The sequence below is a fragment of the Bos javanicus genome, chromosome 5 (genome assembly GCF_032452875.1).
Source record: "Bos javanicus breed banteng chromosome 5, ARS-OSU_banteng_1.0, whole genome shotgun sequence".
Classification (NCBI taxonomy): domain Eukaryota; kingdom Metazoa; phylum Chordata; class Mammalia; order Artiodactyla; family Bovidae; genus Bos; species Bos javanicus.
In genome coordinates, this window is record NC_083872.1 from 102720819 (window position 1) to 102745789 (window position 24971).

At 43.3% G+C, this 24971-nt stretch overlaps 1 pseudogene; it reads right to left on the minus strand.

The window, feature by feature from the left end:
* Positions 1-5198: 5198 nt before the first annotated feature.
* LOC133248196 (antigen WC1.1-like) overlaps positions 5199-24971 on the minus strand; it is a 39608-nt pseudogene continuing 19835 nt past the window's right edge.

The following is a 24971-nucleotide window of genomic DNA, read 5'->3' on the forward strand; positions in this document are numbered from 1 at the left end:
CGACACAGGGTTTTACATTGAAAGTTGCCATGAAACATAATCCCTGACATTTTCATGTCTTTGTAACTTACTCCATTCTGCCAGAATAAAGTATTTATGGGTGGTAAGTGCCTGTGAGGTTTCAGAAAAATCCTAGAGACTTTCACTGGGTCTTCCCAAATAACATAGGACAGGCCTCCAAGCTTAACATGCTAAGTGCACTACAGATAGGAAAGAATTTCCTATAAATACTTTCCCCACATGACATTCTGGCTGCCTTGTCATAATTAATACTCTGCAGAGAAGTTTTCTTGTTTTTGTGACAGACCCTGGAACGATAAACGCTCCCAAACCACCCCTCACAAAAGGCCCCTTCACAGGCCACATGGATAACTTGGAATGATTGCCCTCATCTTCCTGATCTAAACAGTCCAAAAGTCTATTCACCAACTCCTGGCCAGTTTTGAGCACTCAATCCATAATAGGCTCATCCTGAGACTCTCCCAAGTCTAGGTGGGAAATCTTGTCCTCCTCTCCTCTCCCATAATTTTATATGATTTTTATCACCCAGAATTATAGTAACCAGCTCTTTTGGCTTCATGGATACCATGAATCAGGAATGAAATATAATATTCTTTATGGGTACACTTTACTCTGTCACTTATTTCATCACTTCCCAATGGCAAATGGCCACATGAGCTGCACTTGGAGAAGCCCTAGGGATCTCTAATCCCCAGCACAGAAAAAAAAAATTACAGAGATTACAAGCATGAGTGTAGGTTGGAGCCTTGGACATCATCCAGAGCCATCAACTAAATAACAGGTTGGCCACAAATCATACTCAGGCTAGCACTCTCAGGTCTTATATTAGTTCAGCAGCTTCTCCAAATGTCCACAATGAAATGGGACAGGAGTCAGGGTATTGTGGAAATGTATTGTTTACTTGGTCACCCCTACAAGACAGCTCTCTCTACCCTGAACAATCACAGCAGGATCACATTTACATTTTCAACAGTTACCAGATTAAAGGACTCTTTAAACAACATGTTTTCAGAGAAGCCTATTGGTCTGAAATTCTTCCTCTAAGAGTTCAGTCGTATCAGACGCCTCCATTGACATCAATAAAACTCAAATAGCCCCAAATTCCTCATCTTTCTGTCTATATCCCTTCTTCTAGATCCCCTCTGTCTTATTCTCCAATTTCTTGCCCCTTTATCCCACCTGATGCCCCTCAGTGGTGGGTCGGATGGTAAAAGAATCTGCCTGCTGGGCAGGAGACCTGGGGTCGATCTCTGGGTGGGGAAGACCCCCTGAAAAAGGGAATGGTAACCCACTCCACTCCAGTATTCTTGCCTGGAGAATCTCATGGACAGAGGAGCCTGGCATGCTACAGTCCACAGGGTGGCAAAGATTCGGACACCACTGAGTGACTAACATTTTCACTTTGTCCCACCTGGATACAGGGTGTGAGGTAGCACCGATTTGCCCTTCACCAACTTGGAGAGAGATACGAGTTGATGTAATTCACTTTAAATGCTAGATAATTGGACAGACAAGAAATGACAACATCCTGAAGAAGTAGTAGAAAGTGATGGAGAGGCAAGACTGGATTTAAAAGGATTTGATAACCAACTAGACATGGGAGAAGAGAGATAAAGAGTCTATATGCACTTGAGGAAAAAACTGAAAAAAGTAACCTAGGGAATGGGAGATAAAAAGGAAGAGGTAGTTATGTAGAGTGAGATTTTTAATTGGCCTTGAGAATTTAGGCAGGGTAAGGAAAGCTGTATGCATTCTCTTCCACCAGCCAATTTCTTACCCTCAACTTTGAAACTCACACCCAATCTGGTGCCCAATAACTGAATAAAAACAGATGGTGTGACATCTCGGGAAAGGGGAAGAGCATATAGGAAGGTTTAGGATTTCCACCCCCCACACAAGTTCACCTTGCTAAGAATGAAGGTGTGAGTGTGGACAAAGTTTAGAATCTGCTGTCTAAGAAGAGTGACCTGGAGCATTTCTGAGCCTGAGTGAAGTCATGCCTTAATTAGCATTTGGGGGAGGTGAGACAAGTCAGTTCACTCATCTGGTATTTCCTTATAAGGAAATTGTGATTGAGTACCAATCCTCTAAGAGCATTTGGAATGAATCTTGCCATTGTCAACAAAGCAAAAAGTTATTTTATTGAGAATATTTCATTATGAGCAATTTCCATATAATACAATTATAGGTCAGCACTACTCTACTAAAATATGGGCAATTAGAATATCTGAGACAACATCTCATATTTAATACATCATGGGGAAGTAACTATGGATGTTTCCAGAGCACTTAGTTCAACATCATCGTACCCAGTGTCTGCTTCCTCCCCCTGGAGCAACCAGGGGCTCTCTTCTTCTTCCCTAGGATCAGCCACCTCTCTAGAGATATTCAGAGAAGAACCTGAAGTAGGAATGAAACATTTGATTAGAACTGAAGCAAAGGGACCTGACAGAGCCCTGTGGTGGAAGTGAGTCAAATAAGTGGTGATGACAAAGCATCCCTGGGATCCAGGTGCACTCAGGGAGGCTCAGGCTATTTCATGTTTATTTCAGTGAGGGTGGATCAGGGCTGTCTTCTCAAGATCCAGCCCAGGAATTGGCTAGTTAGTGGTCCAGTGGTCAGGACTTGGTGCTTTCACTTCTGTGGCCCAGGTACAATTTCTGTTTCAGGCACTAAGACCTGCAAGTCTTGCAGCACTGCCCCTCCCCACCCCCAACCCCCCAAAAAAGGATTCAGCCCATCTGAGGTCTCAACTCAAATGGGAAATCCTGGATTAAAGATCTGTTCCCAGGCTACACAATCAGCCAGGAGATGCCCAAGAAGGGAAGAAACTCTAGAAGGGGTATAAAATTTTCTTTTTTCATAATCAACAGGTCTGAATCAACAAGGAGAGGGAGGTAGAAGATCACATCTGGAGAAATCTCAGCTCCTCACTGACCATCCAACTCTGCTCTTGGTGGTCTTGACTTGTGTTCCCCAAAGCCCACAAAAAGCAACCACAGGATCCTTCTGCAGTTGCCCCTTCCCCAGGAAACACATGAACCTCAGATGGAGAAATACCCTTGATGGAGAATGAGTGTATTTCCTTGGCCACTGAAATGTGTGGAGCAGATTAACATGAACCCGCCCACAAATTCTGAGTCCATAATCCACCATCATGCTTTTGTTTTTTAGGGCCATATATACCATCCACTTTACACATATTTGGGTTGACCTATGGTCAGAGTGCATTTTAAAGTATAAAAATGCTTTACAAATTCCAATACTAACATAGTCTTTAAAATCTCTAACTGCATTTCACATATGAGACAGCACAAAAGGTTATTCAGTTATTCTATTTTTGTATTAGGTAAATATGCTCAAGTAATCTGCAAGTGTTAATGCAGGCACATGAAGGATAAAGCCATGCAGACACAGTTACTAATACTAGAGTGCTTCCTCTTCTCCCCAGGAGTCTGAAAGCATTAAAAAAAGGAATAAGATCAAAATGATGCTATCAACTATTTGAGGTCATCCAAAATTGGAATATCTATGAGGGATGGACACTGAGCAGCTCAAATTCACCATTTCCAGGATAGAGACCAAAGATTGCAGGAGATCAGCTAACTCCACTCACCTGTCTGAGAGGACCTCGTCACATCCACCTTCTCTGGGGGCGCTTCCTCCTCACTCCCCTGAGAGGCAGAAGGAGCCCCAGGCAATGGTACCTCTTCAGCATCATCGTAATCCTCACCAAGGGCATCAGTCCTCTGATCTGGGGCTTCCAAAGGCAGAGCAAGGGTCAGATGAAACCACAGGAAGTGGGTTGGTCTGGGAAATACCTAAGATCCCTTCTGACCCAGAGTTTCTGAGCCACTAAACAAAAGTACCAGTCACTCTTTGTTGCAACAGAATTTTTTCTAAGGTTGTATTTCATGCTGGTGTGCCCATAAACCAAACAAATGATTTTATACATATCAATACTTCCTTTGCCAACAAATGTCTATATAATCAAAGCTATGGTTTTTCCAGTAGTCATGTATGGATGTGAGAGTTGGACCATAAAGAAGGCTGAACATCAAAGAATTGATGCTTTTGAACTGTGGTGTTGAAGAAGACTCTTCAGAGTCCCTTGGACTGCAGGGAGATCAAAACTGTCAATCCTAAAGGAAATCAACCCTGAATAGTCACTGGAAGGACTGATGATGAAGCTGAAGCTCCAATACTTTGGCCACCTGATGTGAAGAACTGTCTCATTAGAAAAAACCCTAATGCTGGGAAAGATTGACAGCAGGAGAACAAGAGGATGACAGAGGATGAGATAGATAGGATCACTGACTCAATGGACATGAGTTCAAGCAAGCTCCAGGAGCTGATGATGGACAGGGAAACCTGGCGTGCTGAAGTCCATGGGGTCACAAAGAGTCAGACATGACTGAGCAACTCAACAACAACAACAACAACATTTCCCGATTAAAATTACATATCTCAAAGCAACTCTTATACCAATGAGCATTACTATAAAATTTTGACAAATTATGTTTTCCATATGTTGTTGTTGTTGTTCAGTCGCCAAGTCATGTCTGACTCTTTGCAACTCCAAGGACTGCAGAATGAAAGGCTTCCCTGTCCCTCACCATCTGCCGGAGTTTTTCCAAGTTCATGTCCATTGAATCGGTGACACCATCCAACCATCTCATCCTCTGTCACCCTCTTCGCCTTCTGCCCTCAATCTTTCCCAGCATCAGGGTCTTTTCCAATGAGTCAGCTGTTCCCATCAGGTGGACAAAGTATTGGAGCTTCAGCTTCAGCATCAGTTCTTCCAATGTGTATTCAGTGTTGATTCCCTTTAATATTGACTGATTTGATCTTCTTACTGTCCAAGGGACTCTCAAGAGTCTTCTCCAGCACCTCAGTTCAAAAGCATCAATTCTTCAGTGCTCTACCTTCTTTATGGTCCAGCTCTCACAACTGTACATGATTACTGGAAAAACCATAGCCTTGACTATACGGACCTTTGTCAGCAAAGTGATGTCTTTGCTTTTTAATACACTGTCTAGGTTTGTCAGAGCTTTTCTTCCAAGAAGCGAGTGTCTTAATTTCATGGCTGCAGTCACCATCCACAATGATTTTAGAGATGTTTCCAGATAATGTTTTCTTTTAAATATGTGCCTGTTGTGACCGAATGAGAGTGACTAAGGACACAGAGAGCCCAGCCCCAGCATGAGACATTGCAGAACAGCTAGCGAAGGGGGAGAACAGACCCCATCTGGACACAAGGGATCCCTCTGGTCCATTAAAGGAATACTGTTTCCCTTGCATCTCATCTCTATGAGGGAAACTCTCCTCCCCAACATCCAGTTTCAGCGGGTCCACCTCTATTACCTGGATCAGATCTGTGGTCATTGTTGTCTTCATTGTCCCTCATGTAACATGGCATTTTATTCACTGAGTCATCTGATAGGAATCGTAAAGTGTAGAAAAATGTCACAGAATACACAGAAATGACCCTCCGGACACCCACGGAACATGTGTTAAGACTGAGAAGAAACGCGGAGACAGGCCTGGCTACTGCAGCACAGATGGAGGCTCGGGGCTCATCTCTCTTTGGAGAGCCGCCTCTGTGAGCTTGGGGTATACATGAGGTCTGCAGACACTGAGAAGATGTGCACAGCCAGTGGGTGATGACAACCAGAAGTCCCAGGAGGGCAGGCAGAGACACCCACCTGGGCTGCCCAGAAGATCCCCTTTCTGTGTCACAAGGTGATCTAGGTCCTTGTACACAGCTTCAGCAAGAGCATCTTCATAACTGGATAAGGCTGAGAGATCCCCCAGCAGGTCAGAGATGCTGCTCCAGATACCCCGATCCAGCCAGCCCACCCTTCATCTCCCCAGTGCTCACATGGGCTGCTGGGACCTCAGCATTGTCTCCCACCCCATGCATCGTGTGGGTACCTTCTCTCCTCATCTGACCTGAATCCACAGCTCAGCCTCAACTCTTTCTTCTCTCACAGAAGAGGCCATGTCATATGAGAATTCACATCCCAGTCCTAAGAACCTGTGTACACTCAGCCTTTAGAGATCAGCACAGAGCACATGGAGTCTGCAGACTCAGAACAGAGACCTGGCCCAGGTTTCTCTCCTCACATCTGCTCCATCTCCTGCCTCCACACACTCTCCCTGGTCCCCAGTTCCCCCTGCAGCCCACCTCTGCGCTCTGCTCTCCATCTGAGCAGCTGAGTCACCAGGATGATGAGGACCAGGAAGAGAAGGGCTCCCAATATGAAGCAGAGGACCTCAGGCAGGGAGAAGGCACCAGGGAGAGGATTTGAGGTTGTTCTGGTCCCTAAGGAGAACAAGGCAAGAGGGTGTGGAGAAGGTCCTGGGCATAGAGAAATCCCTGAGCCAGCATTTCCGGGAGCTCCAGACGATGGTGTTCCAGCATTAGACAGTGACTGGGCTCCCTTGGGTCTCATCCTGAGATGGGTCAACTCCACTCTGGCCAGTGTGACCCCAAGGCAGAGCCAGGGGTTATCAGGGAGCTGCCATGCCAAGACAGCCTCTGAGGACCCAGTTCATCCCTTCTCCTTGGGGATCAAACAGGCCTGGAATTTGCATCTCACTGATGAGGAGCAACACTTAAGGGCAGGTGGGAGAACTTTAGACTCTTCAAAATGGGAATCAGCCTCTCTTGGACCCCTGGGCATGAGAACCCTCTGACCCAGGGGACCAAGGCAGAGGAGTTCCCCAACATACTGCTCTGGTTCACTAGTCAGGGGCTCCTCAAGCTCTTTGCTCTCTTTCATTGTCAGAGAATCCACAGAACAGGTCCCAAGACTCTGAATATCTACCCTGCCCAGGAATCCTGGCACTATACTTACTGGGGGGCAGTTGTGGGGCTGGCAATGTAATTCTTACAGCCAAAAAAAGTAGGAGTTTGGAGAAAGGAAATTGGCCAGAAATAGGTGAAAGTGAAAGTGTTAGTCACTGTGTCGTGTTCAACTCTTTGTGACCCCCTGGACTATAGCCCACCAGGTTCCCCTGTCCATGGAATTCTCCAGGCAAGAATAATGGAGTGGGTTGCCATTTCCTCCTCCAGGGGATCTTCCTGACTGAGGGATCAAAGCCCAGTCTCTTGCATTGCAGGCAGATTCTTGACTGTCTGAGCCACTTACTAGGGTGTGGTTGGGGAGGGCAATGCAATTTTTTCACCCAGAGAAAAAACAGGAGTTGGGAGCAGGGTGATTGACCAGATGCAGGGCAGCCCATTTTTCTCTCCTGAGCCCTGAAATCACCCTTCAGTCTCCACAAAATCAGTGTCCAGTCCTCCCAGCTTCTACATCATAGATCAAGGCCCCAGGACCGGGACACTGTCTGAATACAAACTCCCCACCACCCCCCAGCCCAGCCCACTGTCCTTGTGCTGCCCCAGCTCACCCAGGGCAGACCCCGAGCCTCTCACTCACCAGAACACCTCACACCAGCATCCTCCTCGTGCTTGCAGTCACTCTGCCCCCAGGGCTCCGCAGCACAATCCCACAGGGAGGACTCCTGGCCCCTGCACCTCGTCCAGCCAGATGTTCCCATTTCCAGGGCCAAACCCTGTGGCCCACATGGCTTCCAGGGCCTGGCCACAGCCCAGCTGCTGACACACCACCTCAGCCTCTGCCAGGCTCCAGGAGTCATCACACACGGTGCCCCAGGAGCCGCTGTGCCAGACCTCCACCCGCCCTGAGCACTTGCTGTCTCCTCCCCTGAGCCGGAGCGTCTCTCTGTCTGAAAAGGCAGCAGCCCCTCCTGTGACTGCCCCTTGTGGGAAGAAGGAGTCCCTGGGAGCCACAGGGGAGGGGGCGGGGCTGACGTACCTGTGCAGGGGGCAGCAGTTGGACAGCTCTGGTGTCTCCCTCCTGTAGAAGCAATGATGAGAAATACTGGATCAGGGACAGCTGGGGGTAGGCTTGTCCCCAAACATGAATATCTATCATCCTTGGTTCAGTCCAAACGACAAGGGTAAATACAGGCTCATTATCTATTGGACTGAAGCATTCACTGCACGTGACCACTAGCTGAAACAACTGTAACTGTTTATATATTTGTCTCCACATTCCACTACAAATACAAGCACACACATTTTGTAGATTCGACCTAAATTCATCACTTAGATTGCAAAATATAAAACCGCACTAACGACATCCTACAGGGCTGGGATAGACACAGAAACAGTAAGTCACCTGGACACTACCTCCTTTGGAGAACATGAAGTGTAATTCCAAGGGTCAGAAGGACACAGCCAGAGAGAGGTGTCAGTTTTCTGACACTGGATTCCATCTACACACTGGGGTCTAGAACCTTCCCTAAGAGCAACAGAAGAGTTGAGGATTCCACTCTCCCCACAGCCAAGCTGTCTGCAGATCATGGACACAGTGATATCTTCCATGGGGCTGTGGCAGACACTGCCCCAAGTCCCATTGTAGAAAACTTCCAGCCACCCAGCACACTGCTGGTCCTTGCTCACCATCCTGAGGGCCAGGAACTCTTAAGATTGAAAGGGAGGAGATGGGACACAGTGAACATTCCACTCAGTGCTCTGGGTTTTCCTCTCCCCCAGAAACTGTGACCATACATCCCCAACCCAGCAGAGGAGATGTCCACTGGATGAGAAGACTGACTTTTGCCTCACTTTCACCTGACTTTGTCCATTAATATAAGTCTATACCCCAACCAGTAATGCTGAAGAAGCTGAAGTTGAATGGTTCTATGAAGACCTACAAGACCTTTTAGGACTAACACCCAAAAAAGATGTCCTTTTCATTATAGGGGACTGGAATGCAAAAGTAGGAAGTCAAGAAACACCTGGAGTAACAGGCAAATTTGGCCTTGGAAAATGGAATGAAGCAGGGCAAAGACGAATAGAGTTTTGCAAAGAAAATGCACTGGTCATAACAAACACCTGCTTCCAATAACACAAGAGAAGACTCTATACATGGACATCACCAGATGGTCAACACCGAAATCAGATTGATTATATTCTTTGCAGCCAAAGATGGAGAAGCTTTATACAGTCAGCAAAAACAAGAACAGGAGCTGACTGTGGCTCAGACCATGAACTCCTTATTGCCAAATTCAGACTTAAATTGAAAAAGTAGGGAAAACCACTAGACCATTCAGGTATGACCTAAATCAAATCCCTTATGATTATATAGTGGAAGTGAGAAATAGATTTAAGGGCCTAGATCTGATAGATAGAGTGCCTGATGAACTATGGAATGAGGTTCGTGACATTGTACAGGAGACAGGGATCAAGACCATCCCCATGGAAAAGAAATGCAAAAAAGCAAAATGGCTGTCTGGGGAGGCCTTACAAATAGCTGTGAAAAGAAGAGAAGCAAAATGCAAAGGAGAAAAGGAAAGATATAAACATTTGAATGCAGAGTTACAAAGAATAGCAAGAAGAGATTAGAAAGCCTTCTTCAGCGATCAATGCAAAGAAATAGAGGGAGACAACAGAATGGGAAAGACTAGGGATCTCTTCAAGAAAATCAGAGATACCAAAGGAACATTTCATGCAAAGATGGGCTTGATAAAGGACAGAAATGGTATGGACCTAACAGAAGCAGAAGATACTAAGAAGAGATGGCAAAAATACACAGAAGAACTGTACAAAAAAGATCTCCACGACCCAGATAATCACGAAGGTGTGATCACTGACCTAGAGCCAGACATCCTGGAATGTGAAGTCAAGTGGGCCTTAGAAAGCATCACTACGAACAAAGCTAGTGGAGGTGACAGAATTCCAGTTGAGCTATTTCAAATCCTGAAAGATGATGCTGTGAAAATACTGCACTCAATATGCCAGCAAATTTGGAAAACTCATCAGTGGCCATAGGACTGGAAAAGGTCAGTTTTCATTCCAATCCCTAAGAAAGGCAATGCCAATGAATGCTCAAACTACCGCACAATTGCACTCATCTCACATGCTAGCAAAGTAATGCTCAAAATTCTCCAAGCCAGGCTTCAGCAATATGTGAACCGTGAACTTCCTGATGTTCAAGCTGGTTTTAGAAAAGGCAGAGGAACCAGAGATCAAATTGCCAACATCCACTGGATCATGGAAAAAGCAAAAGAGTTCCAGAAAAGCATCTATTTCTGCTTTATTGACTATGCCAAAGCCTTTGACTGTGTGGATCACAATAAACTGTGGAAAATTCTTCAAGAGATGGGAATACCAGACCACCTGATCTGCCTCTTGAGAAATTTGTATGCAGGTCAGGAAGCAACAGTTAGAACTAGACATGGAACAACAGACTGGTTCCAAATAGGAAAAGGAGTTCGTCAAGGCTGTATATTGTCACCCTGTTTATTTAACTTATATATAGTGTACATCATGAGAAACGCTGGACTGGAAGAAACACAAGCTGGAATCAAGATTGCCAGGAGAAATATCAATCACCTCAGATATGCAGATGACACCACCCTTATGGCAGAAAGTGAAGAGGAACTAAAAAGCCTCTTGATTAAAGTGAAAGAGGAAGTGAAAAAGTTGGCTTCAAGCTGTACATTCAGAAAACGAAGATCATGGCATCTGGTCCCATCACTTCATGGGAAATAGATGGGGAAAAAGTGGAAATGGTGTCAGACTTTATGTTTTGGGGCTCCAAAATCACTGCAGATGGTGACTGCAGCCATGAAATTAAAAGACGCTTACTCCTTGGAAGGAAAGTTATGACCAACCTAGATAGCATATTCAAAAGCAGAGACATTACTTTGCCAACAAAGGTTCGTCTAGTCAAGGCTATGGTTTTCCTGTGGTCATGTATGGATGTGAGAGTTGGACTGTGAAGAAGGCTGTGCGCCAAAGAATTGATGCTTTTGAATTGTGGTGTTGGAGAGGACTCTTGGACTGCAAGGAGATCCAACCAGTCCATTCGGAAGGAGATCAGCCCTGGGATTTCTTTGCAAGGAATGATGCTAAAGCTGAAACTCCAGTACTTTGGCCACCTCACGCGAAAAATTGACTCATTGGGAAAGACTCTGATGCTGGGAGGGATTGGGGGCAAGAGGATAAGGGGACGACAGAGGATGAGATGTCTGGATGGCATCACTGACTCAATGGACGTGAGTCTGAGTGAACTCCGGGAGTTGGTGATGAACAGGGAGGCCTGGCGTGCTGCGATTCATGGGGTCGCAAAGAGTCGGACACGACTGAGAGATTGATCTGATCTGAACCATCTTTCTATTTCAACCACAAGGATGTAGTGATTATGAACAGAGGAAGACCAACCAGCACTTACAGGGCAGGGGAGCTGAATCCTGCTTCCTGAGAAAACTTCTAAAGACTGTGTGAAAGGATGTGATGTGCCCAGTGAGGTGGTCAACAGTATAATGAACCCCCAGAAATGTCCACATCCCAATCCTGGAGCCTGTGATATGTTACCTTACATTTAGAAAGGGGCTTCACAGATGTGATTAATAAGGACCTTGGGATGGTGAGATTAAGCTGGAACAATGTGTGTTAATCACCTGAGCCCAGCCTAATCACCTCCTTAGCCCTAATACCCTTAGATGGATCACCTTGCAAAGCTCCAGTTAGAGGGAAATGTAAGTGAGGAAGAACAGTTGGAATAGGCACTGTTATCTGAAGAAGAAGAAGAAGAAGAGGAGGAGGAGGAGGAGGAGGAGGAGGAGAAGAAGGAGGAGGAGGAGGAGGAGAAGGAGGAGAAGAAGGAGAAGGAAAAGGAGGAGAAGGAGAAGAAGAAAGAGGGCCCTGAGCCAAGGAATGAGGCCACATATAAACCAGGAACGGCTGGGAAAAGAGTAAGCCGCAGAGCATCCAGGAAGAAAGCAGCAATGTGGACACTGGGATGTTGGCTCACAGAGACCATTGTCAGACTCCTAGCAAACAGAACTGAACAGAATAAATCTATGCTTTCATTACAACGTCACCAGAATCTCTAGACTGTATTATGACAGGGAACTGCAGAGTGAGTCCTGCTTTCACGTGGAAACTGTGAGAAAAAGCTCTGGCAGGAAACACTGCTGAGAAGAAAGGACCAGAATCTCAGCCACTGCAGGAGGAAGTGAAAGCACCTCGTCTTCTCGTCTGCTGGAAAGACAGGCTCCATGGGAGGAAGCCTCCTACTCTGGTCCTTTCAGCATCTCTCCATTAGGACTCAGAACCCCGTCCTCCAGGGCCCCAACCCTCCCCCAGCCTGTGGACAGTGTGCAGCACGCACCTGAGCAGATGACCCCCACGTCCTCCTTGTGTCTGCAGTCCTGCCGCCCCCAGCCTCGGGAAGGGCACCTCCACACGTGGGACTCATTTCCTGTGCAGTTCAGGTCGTCCAGCCAGATGGGCCCTGATCCTGCCCCGAAGTGAGCAGACCCCGTGGCACTGAGGGCTTCTCCACAGCCCAGCTGCCTGCACACCACGTGGGCATCGTCCAGGTCCTAGCCGTCATCACAGATGATGCCCCAGGAGCACTGGTCAAGGATCTCCACTCTCCCGGCGCAGGGACCGCCCCCGTCCACCAGGCGGAGCTGTCTGCTGTCTGAGGAGAGAAAAATGGAACAATGGGGTGGTGACGGGTGGTGAGGGGGGCGAGGGGGCAGGGGAGTGAGAAGGGTCTTCTGTCCTGTGGGACCCTCACCTGAGCAGTAGGGGGTGCTCTCCTCTGAGGCTGCAGAGCCTGCTGGTTCAGACACGGAGTCATCGCACTGGGGCAGCACCTGGGTCTGGTTTCCTGCAGAAACAGGGGATTGGGAGGGTTAAAGAACAGAAAATTGAATTAAGGTAAATAATGACCTATGCGGTGGAGCCTGAGATAAACGCTGTAACATAGCAGTAACCTTATGGTAATTTTAGAGTTCACCTTCTCTATGAAGAGTTCTGTGTCTGACAATGCCAAACGTTCTGTTTTAAGCCAAGTGCTGCACTAAGAATAAATTTACAAAAGCGAGAAATTATCAATACTTTTGATATTGTTGTTGAGCTACCCAAGCAGTGAGAGTTTTTGGAGCCAAGCTCTCAGAGAGAATAAAGGGCAGAGGTGAGCCACTTCTCTGAGGCTTTTGTCAATTCAGAGGTAAGAGCTGAGACTCTGAAAAGCTCAGCAGAGATTCACCAGACACACTAGCTCAGGGAACATGAAGCACTATTCAGGGTCCGCCTGGGAGAAGATTAGCCAGGATCTGGGCATGGTAAAAGGAAAGGGAACTAAAAGCTGATCCTTTCCCAAGGAATGGACGCCCAGTTTCTATTTTCTTCACCCTCTTTCAAGTAAGGTGATCGACCCTAAATTGGGTGTCTGGAGGAAGCTATAAAATAAGATCCTTTCTGAAGGAGTTCTACAATTTTTCACCTATAATGTCTGTCAATCAAAAATACTCAGTCACAAAAGATAAACAATTTGACAAAAATGTATGAAGAAAAAATGCATTAGAAAGAAATGTATAGGATACCCGGCTACTGGACTTAACCCGACAAAAGTTTAAATCACCATGGATGAAATGTTCAAAGAATGAAATGACAAGATAGAATTTTGGCAGAGAAATGATCACAAAGAATTTAACAAAAATTCTAGAATTGAAAATGTCAGTTTTTGAAATAACTCAGAGGATATGTGTAATACTCCATCAGACCAGCACAAGATAGCAATACTAAAAGGAGACAGAATGAAGCACAGAAAGAAAAAAAAAAATGGAAAATGTAAAAATGTACAGAAAGATGCTAAACAGGTCTGGAATTCATATATACTAAGTCTTAGATACACAAAGCCAAAATTGACAGAACTAAAGGCAGAAACTTAGAATCAACAATTTCCCATTTTATATACCGTGGTGGGTTTTAAGCATCCACAAAATCTTAACATCCACTGAGAAGTGAAGTCTATGCCTCCCTCCCTTGAAGCTCTGCTGACCTTCATGAATTCCCAGTAAACAATGGAAGGGAGTGTATGTATCACTGCTCAAACTTCGTACTAGGTCTGAGGACCATTCAGCCTCCTCTGAAATCACTGAGGACTTTTGCTTTAGAGCAAGGAGAGACAAGAAAGCCTTCTTAAGTGAACAATGTAAAGAAATAGAGGAAAACATTAGAAGGGGAAAGACTAGAGATCTCTTCAAGAAAATGAGATACCAAAGGAACATTTCATGCAAAGATGGGCAAAATAAAGGACCTGGCAAGGACATTTAGGAAATGGCAAGAACCTAACAGAAGCAGAAGATACTAAGAAGAGATGACAAGAAGACACAGAAGTGCGTGCTAAGTCACTTCAGTCGTGTCTGACTCTTTGAGACCCCATGGACTGCAACACATCAGGCTTCCCTGTCAATCACTAACTCCCAGAACTTGCTCAAACTCATGTCCATCGAGTCAGTGATGCCATCCAACCATCTCATCCTTTGTCGACCCTTCTCCTGTCTTCTATCTTTCCCAGCATCAGGGTCTTTTTCAGTGAGTCAGTTCTTTGATTCAAGTGGCCAAAGTATTGGAGCTTCACCTTCAGCTTCAACGTCAGTCCTTCCAATGAATATTCAGGACTGATTTCCTTTAGGATGGATTGGTTTGATCTCCTTGTAGTCCAAGGGACTATCAAGAGTTTTCTACAACACCACAGTTCAAAAGAATCAATTTTTTAGTGCTCAGCTTTCTTTATGGTTCAACTCTCACACCCATAAATGACTACTGGAAAAACCATAGCTTTGACTATACAAACCTTTGTTGGCAAAATAATGTCTCTATTTTTTAATATGCTGTCTAGGCTGGCCATAACTTTCCTTCCAAGGAGTAAGCGTCTTTTAATTTCATGGCTGCAGTCACCATCTGCAGTGATTTTGGAGCCCCCCAAAATAAAAAAGTATCTCACTGTTTCCATTGTTTCCCCATCTATTTGCCATAAAGTGATGGGACCAGATGCCATGATCTTAGTTTTCTGAATGTTGAGTTTAAGTCAACTTTTTCACTCTTTCATCAAGAGGCTGTTTAGTTCTTCTTCACTTTCTGCCAAAAGGGTGGTTTCATCTGCATATCTGAGGTTATTGATATTTTTCCTGGCAATCTTGATTCCAGCTCATGCTTCATCCAGCCCAGTGTTTTTCATGATGTACTCTGCATATAAGTTAAATAAGCAGGGTAACAACATACAGCCTTGACCTACTCCTTTCCCTATCTGGAACCAGTCTATTGTTCTATGTCCAATTCTAACTGTTGCTTCTTGACCTGCATGAAGATTTCTCAGGAGGCAGGTTAGGTGGTCTGGTATTCCCATCTCTTTAAGAATTTTCCACACTTTTTTGTGATCCACACAGTCAAAACTTTGCCATAGTCAATGAAGCAGAAGTCGATGTTTTTCTGGAACGCTCTTGCTTTTTCTGTGGTCCAACAGATGTTGGCAATTTGATCTCTGGTTCCTCTGGCTTTTCTAAATCCAGCTTGAATATCTGGAGGTTCTCGGTCCATGTACTACTGAAGACTTGCTTGGAGAATTTTGAGCATTACTTTACTAGCATATGAGATGCATACAATTGTGTGATAGTTTGAGGATTCTGTGGCTTTGCCTTTCTTAGGGATTAGAATGAAAACTGACCTTCTCCAGTCCTGTGGCCACTGCTGAGTTTTCTAAATTTGCTGGTATATTGAGTGCAGCACTTTCACTGCATCATCTTTTAGATTTTGATATAGATCAACTGGAATTTGATCACCTTCACTGTCTTTGTTCATAGTGATGCCTCCTAAGGCCCACTTGATTTCACATTCCAGGATGTCTGGCTCTAGGTGAGTGATCACACCATTATGGTTACCGGGGCCATGAAGATCTTTTTTGTATAGTTCTTCTATGTATTCTTGCCACCTCTTTGTAATATCTTCTGCTTTTGTTAGGTCCATACCATTTCTGTCCTTGATTGTGCCCATCTTTGCATGAAATGTTCCCTTAGTATCTCTAATTTTCTTGAAGAGATCTCTAATCTTTCCCATTCTGCTGTTTTCCTCAATTTCTTTGCACTGATCAAAGAGGAAGGCTTTCTTATCTCTCCTTGCTATTATTTGGAAGTCTGCATTCAAATGGGTATGTCTTTCCTTTTCTCCTTTGACTTTCGCTTCTCTTCTTTTCTCAGCTGTTTGTAAGGCCTCCCTCCTCTGACAACCATTTTGTCTTTTTGCATTTCTTTTTCTTGGGGATGGTCTTGATCTCTGTCTCCTGTACAGTGTCACAAACCTCCATCCATATTTCTTCAGGTACTCTGTCGATAAGAACTAATCCCTTGAATCTATTTGTCACTTCCACTGTATAATTGTAAGGAATTTGAGTTAGGTCATATCTGAATAGTCTAGTGGTTTTCCCTACTTTCTTCAATTTAAGTCTGAGCTTTGCAATAAGGAGTTCATGATCTGAGCCACAGTCAGCTCCCAATCTTGTTTTTGTTGACTTTTTAGAGCGTCTGCATCTTTGTGTGCAAAGAAATCTTTGCACATCTTTGTGCAAAGTCACACATCTTTGACTGTGTGAATCACAACAAACTGTGGAGAATTCTTAAAGAGATGGGAATATCAGACCACCTTTCCTGCCTTCTGAAAAGCCTGTTTTCAGGTCAGGAAGCAACAGTTAGAATTGGACATGAACAATAGACTGTTTCCAAACTGGGAAAGGAATACATCAAGTTGTATATCATTATCCTGCTTAATTAACTTCTATGCAGAGTACATCTTGTAAAATGCTGGGCTGGGTGAAGCTCAAGCTGGAATCAAGATTGCTGAGAGAAATATGAATAACCTCAGATATGCAGATGACACCACCCTTATGGCAGAAAGCGAAGAGGAACTAAAGAACCTCTTGATGAAGGTGAAAGAGGAGAGTGAAAAAGCTGACTTAAAACTCAACATTCAAAAAACTGAAATCATGGGGTCTAGTCCCATCACTTCATGGCAAACAGATGGGGAAGAAATGGAAACACTGACAGATTTCATTTTCTTGGGCTCCAAAATCACTGTGGACAGTGACTGCACAGATGAAATTAAAAGATGCTTGCTCCTTGGAAGAAAAGCTATGACCAACCTAGATAGCATATTAAAAAGCAGAGACATCACTTTGCCGACAAAGGTCCATCTAGGCAAAGTTATGGTTTTTCCAGTAGTCATGTATGTATGTGAGAGTTGGACCATACAGAAGGCTGAGCACCAAAGAATTGATACTTTCAAATTGTGCTGCTGGAGAAGACTCTTGAGAGTCTGTTGGACTGCAAAGAGATAAAATCAGTAATTTCTGAAGGAAATCAACCCTGAATATTCATTGGAAGGACTGATGCTAAAGCTGAAGCTCCAATACTTTGGCCACCTGATGGGAAGAGTTGACTCATTGGAAAAGACCATGATGCTGGGAAAGATTGAAGGTGAAAGGTGAAGAGGGTATGAAGTAAGAGTTGTGGTTCATTTTTTTTTTCCCCATGAATATATTCAGCCAGTACATCTTTTTTTTTTTTTAAATTATACTTTCCCCTTTGAAATATCTTGATGCCTTTGGAGAAAATCAACTTATTATACATAGGTTTAGGTCTAATAGTGAACTTGATTATGTCCTGTTGATCTATTTATCAATGCTTACTCAAAGACAATGTTGCCATGGACACATTGTAGGAATCTTCAAGTTAGTTTGCTTCTATTTTTGTTATTATCTTTCAAATTTGTTTTATCCACTTTATCTCCTTTCCATTTTAATATGTACACAAATATTTAGAATAGGTGTATAAATTCACCTCCCTGCTCTTTAGTCAAAACAGTCGGTGTGCATGGATAAATCATGTATAAGCCATCAATCTACAGTCCTAAAGGATGTGAACAAGCTGTTCCTGGGTGCTACCAAGGGAGAAATTTTTAAACAACACATTATAGGAACTTCCCTGGAAGTCCAGTGGTTAAGACTCCATGCTTCCATTGAAGAGGGCATGGGTTTGATCCCTGGCAGGGGAACTAAAATTCTGTGTGCAGTGAGGTAAGGCCACAAAAAAATATATATTTTTTAATTTAAACATAAACAGCACATTATAATCATTTAGTTATTCCACCTCATTCTTAGTCTGTCCATGAATCAGATTCAAACAATTTAGCATCTGCAAAGATAAGCATAGAGCAGACTCAGCAGACCTGAGGATGTCAGAGCCTCAGATTTGGTGATTTATTTTGTAAAGGGGAGGACTGTATGCAGTTGGAAGGATATCTTTGTCCAACTGGTGATCGATCATTAAGAAAACTACACAGGCTGCAGGGGAGAGGTTCAAGAAAAACAAAACACAGGAATACTAACTAAAAGAATTAAGCCACTTTGTGGGTCAGTATAAACAATTTTCTTTTAAATTCTCTAGTGAAGTAGATTTGTGCAGAAGTGCCAAGAACTACTTCAAATTCTACTGAATGGAAAGGCACGTCCAGTCTTACTCAGAACTCTTAGTTTGCTGCAGCTTTTACATAAATATGGACAAAGGAACAAACAGACTCTTGGTGGGCTGGATAAAGGCATGAGTACTTAGCACATATCCTGATTAAGAGAATTATCGAAGTCTACCCTTAAACGAAATATTCTCTTGGAGCCTGCTGAAATGAATATACAAGCAACTTTGGTATGTTTAATGATGATACTAAAATTCTCTGAAGCTATAACTTTGATGAAAATGATGGTTGAAGCTGAGACAAAAGAGATTCCTGCTGGTTGGGCTCCTTACGTGACTTTATTATTGGAAACATAAGATGATGTCAAGGAAGATGTCATAGATAGCTTTCCAAGGCTACTGTAAATGTATCTGAGTGATGGGGAAATGACTGGAGTTTTTCAGAAGGATGAGAATCAAATATAAAATGGCAAAAAAATGGAGGGCATCTAAAATTACTGAACGTATACAGATGGTTGACTGGAAAATAACATGAAAGAGGAGGAGACAGGTGGAATAACTGCTAAAAATTTTAATGATTCTTTATAAGAGATTATATCATCAGATTGCCTGGAATATCTCCTTAAACTGTAAACAAACATGATAACTTAATTCATCAAAACCTTTATGAATCATTAAAATATTATGTAAGAGATGAATCTACAGGCCCTTTAGAGTCAATATGGAATAAATTAATGCAAAGTAAAGGAGAAGATTATGACTCTGAGTGACAGGTGGGCCAATATGTTTTGGCACAATGCCCAGCAGGCAGCAGCCTGAAGGTGGTAAAGAAACTTTCGTGGGGTTGATAGACACTGGTTCTCAATGTATTGTAATACAAAAATGAAAGTTAGATGGCAGTATACAGTATTTAGGGCTTCCCAGGTGGTGCTAGAGGTAAAGTATCTACCTGTCAATGCAGGAGATGACAGAAACGTGGGTTTGATCCCTGGGTCAGGAAGAACCCCTGGAGTAGGAAATGGCAATCCACTCCAGTATTCTTGCCTGGAAAACCCCATGGACAGAGGAGCCTGGTGGTCTAAAGTTCATGGGGTCACAAAGAGTCAGACATGACTGAGCAACTGAGCTTGCACCCACACAAATATCTGTTAGATCCTTCATTCTGAAGTATGGTGCAAGCCTCATGATTTTGTGTGGATTTTCTCTCTGGATGATTTGCTGAAAGTGCAGTATGAGTATTCCCTACAATTACCATATATCAGTCTCTTTCTCTCTTTAGATCTGTTCAGTTCAGTTCAGTTCAGTTGATCAGTTGTGTCCGACTCTTTGCGACCCCATGAATTGCAGCACGCCACGCCTCCCTGTCCATCACCAACTCCTGGAGTTTGCTCAAACTAATGTCCATCGAGTTGATGATGCCATCCAGCCATATCATCCTCTGTCGTCCCATTCTCCTCCTGCTCAGGGTCTTTTCCAATCAGTCAACTCTTCACATGAGGTGGACAAAGTACTGGAGTTTCAGCTTTAGCATCAGTCCTTCCAATGAACACCCAGGACTGACCTCCTTTAGGATGGACTGGTTGGATCTCCTTGCAGTCCAAGGGACTCTCAAGAGTCTTCTCCAACACCACAGTTCAAAAGCATCAATTCTTCAGCACTCAGCTTTCTTCACAGTCCAACTCTCATATCCATACATGACCACTGGAAAAACCAAAGCCTTGACTAGACGGACCTTTGTTGGCAAAGTAATGTCTCTGCTTTTTAATATGCTTTCTAGGTTGGTTATATCTGTTAGTATTTGCTTAATATATTTAGGGGCTTCAATGGGGAGTATATATTTATGATTATTAAATCTTCTTGATGAATTGACCCCTTTATCATGATATAATTGCCTTCTTGTTTTCTTATTACTATTTTTGGCCTAAATACTATTTTGTCTGACATAATGTAGTTACCTCTGCTCTCCTTAGGTTTGCACTTGCCATGGAGCATCTTTTTCAGTCCCTTTACTTTGAGCCTTTGTGTGTTCTTAAATCAGGAGTGACTCTCCTTTAGGCAGCAAATAGTTTGGTCTTGATTTCCATGCAACTAGGCACTCTTTTTGAGTAATGAATTTAATCCACTTGCATTTTTACTGATTATGGATATGTAAAAATTCCTAATGCCTTCTTATTGCTTTCTGACTATAGTCCCATTGCCTTGTTTTGTTTCTGTCTTAGCCTACTTTTTTACATTGGTAATTTTTCATGATGGTGTGCTATGATTCCCCTTTACCTTTTGTAAGTACACTCCAGATTTTTGCCTTGCAGTTACCATGAGTTTTACATGAGCATATTATATATAAAACAGTTCATTTTATACTGATAGCAACTTAAGATGCCTGCTACTAAGTTGCTTCAGTCGTGTCCAACTCTGTGCGACCCCATAGACGGCAGCCCACTAGGCTTCTCTGTCCCTGGGATTCTCCAGGCAAGAGTACTGGAGTGGGTTGCCATTTCCTTCTCCAATGCATGAAAGTGAAAAGTGAAAGTAAATTTGCTCAGTCGTGCCTGACTCTTAGCGACCCCATGGACTGCTGCCTACCAGGCTCCTCCATCCATGGGATTTTCCAGGCAAGAGTACTGGAGTGGGTTGCCATTGCCTTCTCCGAAGATGCCTACAAACACTCTACTTTTTAACGTTCCCTTGTACATTCCAATGTCACATTTTATCTCTTTTTATGTTGTGTGTTTGTTAACAAATTATAACATCTACATTTGTTTTTACTACTCTTTTCCTTTAATCTTTATTCTAAAGTGAGGTGGTTAACACAGACTGTTGTATATACATTCATTTTTTTTTTTTTCATGTCACAAATTAACAACATTTTGTTTAGGCTTGAAAAACCCCTTTCAGCATTTCTTTTGAGTCAGGTCTAGCAGTGATTAACTCCCTCAGCTTTTATTTTTTGTGAAAATCTCTCCTTCTCTTTCCTATGTGAAGGATAACACTGCTGGATAGAGTATTCATGGCTGGCAATTTTTTTCTTTCAACACATTGAATATGCCATTCCACTTTCTCCAGGCCTATAGATTTTTTTGCTTAGAAATCTACTGATATGATTGTCTCTTAAAATTTTTGACAGTATCATTATACAGTATCCAGGAGAAGGTATTTCTGCACTCAGATAATAGGGTTATTATCTTTATGAACTTGAGTGTCCAAGTCTCTTCCTTATGTTTGGAAAGTTTTTGGCTATTATTTATTTAAATAAACTTTCTCACAGTTTCTCCTTTCTTCTCCTTCCTGAACCTTAATTATTCTAATATTTGTACGTTGAATGGAGATTAATAGATCACATAGGATATTTTGTTCTTTTTTATTCAATTTTCTTTATTTTCCACTGATAAGAGCTGTTTAAAAATTCCTATCTTGTAGTCACAGATTCTATCTTGAATTTGGTCTACTCTATTTTAGATGTTCTCTGTTACATTTTTTTTCATTTATTAAATTCTTCAGGACCAGAATTTCTGTTGGTTCTTTGTTATAATTTCTATCTGTTTATTAAATCTCTTACTGTGTTAGTATAATATTCTTCTGATTTCATTGAATTGCCATTTTGTGTTTTCTTATAGCTCATTGAGATTCCTCAAAACAACAATGTTGGATTCTTTCTAAGTTAGATCACAAAATTCTATGTTATCGACATGTCCCTCTGTCAGTTTGAAAGATATTTGTCACCCTTTGTGACAATGATATCTTTCCACTTTGATGGGCCTTGGAGTTTTGCACTGGTGCTTTTGTATTTGAAGTGGTAGACAACTCTCACCCCCCAAGTCTTTAGTAATTACTTTCAGATGATACATACTCTTCTCTGACCTTGTAAGGATACACCCATTTCACATTCCTTGCTCCTTCCATAGCAAAATTTTAAACTTTTTTGTCTTCTCTGGTTCTTACCACTCACCAGGCTGGCTGCTGAAAACCTCCTTTTTGTTTTGCACAAGGTTCTACTTCAGCTCAAGTGTGTGGTTACCCCCTTGCCCCCAGGACTGTCCTGTTTCCTGAAAACATTCCATTTACTGAAGTTTACTCTCAACTCCACACTTGGGAATACACACAGGGAGCTGTCAACAGAGTAGAGGTAGGCGTGGGTTGATTACTCAGGGCACTGGGGGCACCAATAGGCCCAGGGAGAAGGATCCTCCTTTGGGGTTTCCCCAGAGGCTTGTGTAGAAGTTTTCTGTTGAAGTCTCGAGCACAGTCAGCAAGAACTGAATCCATCTTCTACCCTTTGACATTCTTAATGACCTTTCACATCGTTTCTCTGCCCCCAGTCATGAGGTCTGGCCCCAGAACTCTGGGTGCTATCAGAGAGAAAAGGGTTTATTCGTGCCTCCCACAGAACTGGGGGGCTGGGCACTGACAGATTTCTTCTCTTTCTCCCAAAGGGAAAGGCCCCACTGGCTAGTTTAGCTCCATAGTGTTTCACCTCAGGATGAGGGCAGCACTGGAAAATGACTCTTACCATCTGCAATCTTTCTTTTTTTCTCCAATGGAATGCTGAAATCTGCTTTCAGGAATCCTGGACTCTACCAACTTTCCTTCATGCATAGGTGTCTGACCAAGTCAGAATTCTCCAGGTTTCTCCAGGTTTTCCCCATAGCCTAGAGGGCATGGAGCAGGTTTACTGGCTTCTGCTAACTCCTGTGACATAACAAAGGACTTTGATCCTTACTGGGAGCACAGGTGAGTAAGTATTCTCCTGGCCCCCTGGCACTAGATACTGGTGCCTTCAACATTCACAGAGGCAGTTGAGATCATGGATGTCCATGATGTTCATGGCTGCAAATGCAGGAGACCTGGGTTTGATCCCTGGGTTGGGAAGATTCCCCTGGAGAAGGGAACAGCTACCCACTCCAATATTCTGGCCTGGAGAATTCCATGGACTATCCATAAGGTTGCAAATATTTGGACATGACTGAAGAGAAAGCCCACAAGCAGCAATGAAGCCCCAGCCCAGCCAAAAATAAATAAATAAATCTTTAACAAAAATAATAATATTGTGTGAAATTAACATTTTCTGAATTTCAGTGGATGTCTTTGTACTTAAGAAATGCATGCTGAGTAAAGGAACCTGATATGTATAAGTAATTTTTAAATGGTTCAGAGGGGAAAAAAAACCCTGACTGAAGTACATGCTTATTATTTACACATTGTTCTCAAAGGTTATATGTAGGTAAATAATAATGTTTATTTTTAAATGTATTATTCTTCTTAACATTTCTGCCCTGACTTGAAAATGGATGAACAGTTAGAAGAATCATTTCATAAAAAATAAAAACATTTCATGAAATATCTACATTTTGAAGCCAGTTTTCCCTCACTCTCTACTCTTGGGGATATTTCACTCCAGGAGCATCCACCAGTAGCCCTTCCCTCTCTCTTACCTGAGCAGATTACAGAGGCCGTGTTGTCATGGGAACAGTCAGGACCACCCAGGACAGTCACAGGACAACTCCACAGGAAGGACTCCGCCCCCAAGCAGTGAAATCGGACTGTTGAGATCTGATCACTTCCTTCCACAAAGTGTGGTCCTCTGGGGATGGAGATGGCAACTCCACAGCCAAGTTGATGGCAGACAACATTGGCATTGGCCAGACTCCAGTGGGAGGCACACAGAGCTCTCCATCTTCCAGAAGTGTTCATCTTCACTTTCCCCTCACATTGAGAGGTGCCATTTGTCATGAGCTGGACTTCTGAGTATGCTGGATACAAGATGACAGGATTTCAGAAACATCTCATGATTTCTCACCTGAGCAGAGTGTGCAGGGAGGTTATTCCTGACCTGCATCTCACCTGAACAGACAACTTGAACAGCTCCACTGTGGTGACAAGTGGCCCCTGGACAGGGCACTCTGGGACAGAACTGGAGCTTAGGCTCCTCCCCTTTACATCTGAATTCTTCAGCCCAGACCCGGCCATCTGACTCTCTGAAGGGCACGTGTCCCAGGACAGACCCAGCTGTGCCACATCCCAGTTCTGCACAGATGACATGGGCAGTGGAGAGTGCAAAGTTCCCATCAGACACTGGGGTCCACTCTTCTCCAGAATGTACTTCTACTCACCCTAAGCAGGGTCCATCCCCTTCAACCAGATGAACAAATCCTAAGGGAAAACAACAACAAACCAGTGAGTCTTCATGATCTTGGCTTGACAAATGGAAACAACACATCACAGGCAGTGATGTGAAAGCTTTTCTTTTCCAGGAGTGGAGCATGGAGAGAGAACTTGACAGTTACTGTCACAATTACATTTTCATGAACAAGTTTCTGAAGAGAAATTCAGAAAAACCTGCAGAATCAATTTGGAATGACTGAATTCCAAGAATGTATACTTTGAGATTGGTTAGAAAAGACTATCCTTGGTCTAGGAGCCTGGAAACTACAGGGCTTAAGACAGATGATTGGAATGGCTGAATACAAGGAATACATATTTTAGTGTTAGATACTGGATGACTTTCCATTTATTTTTATCTTTATTAATTTCATTCATAAATGTTTTATTGTAAAAGAAGCTGACATGCTGCCCATATATATATATATATATATATA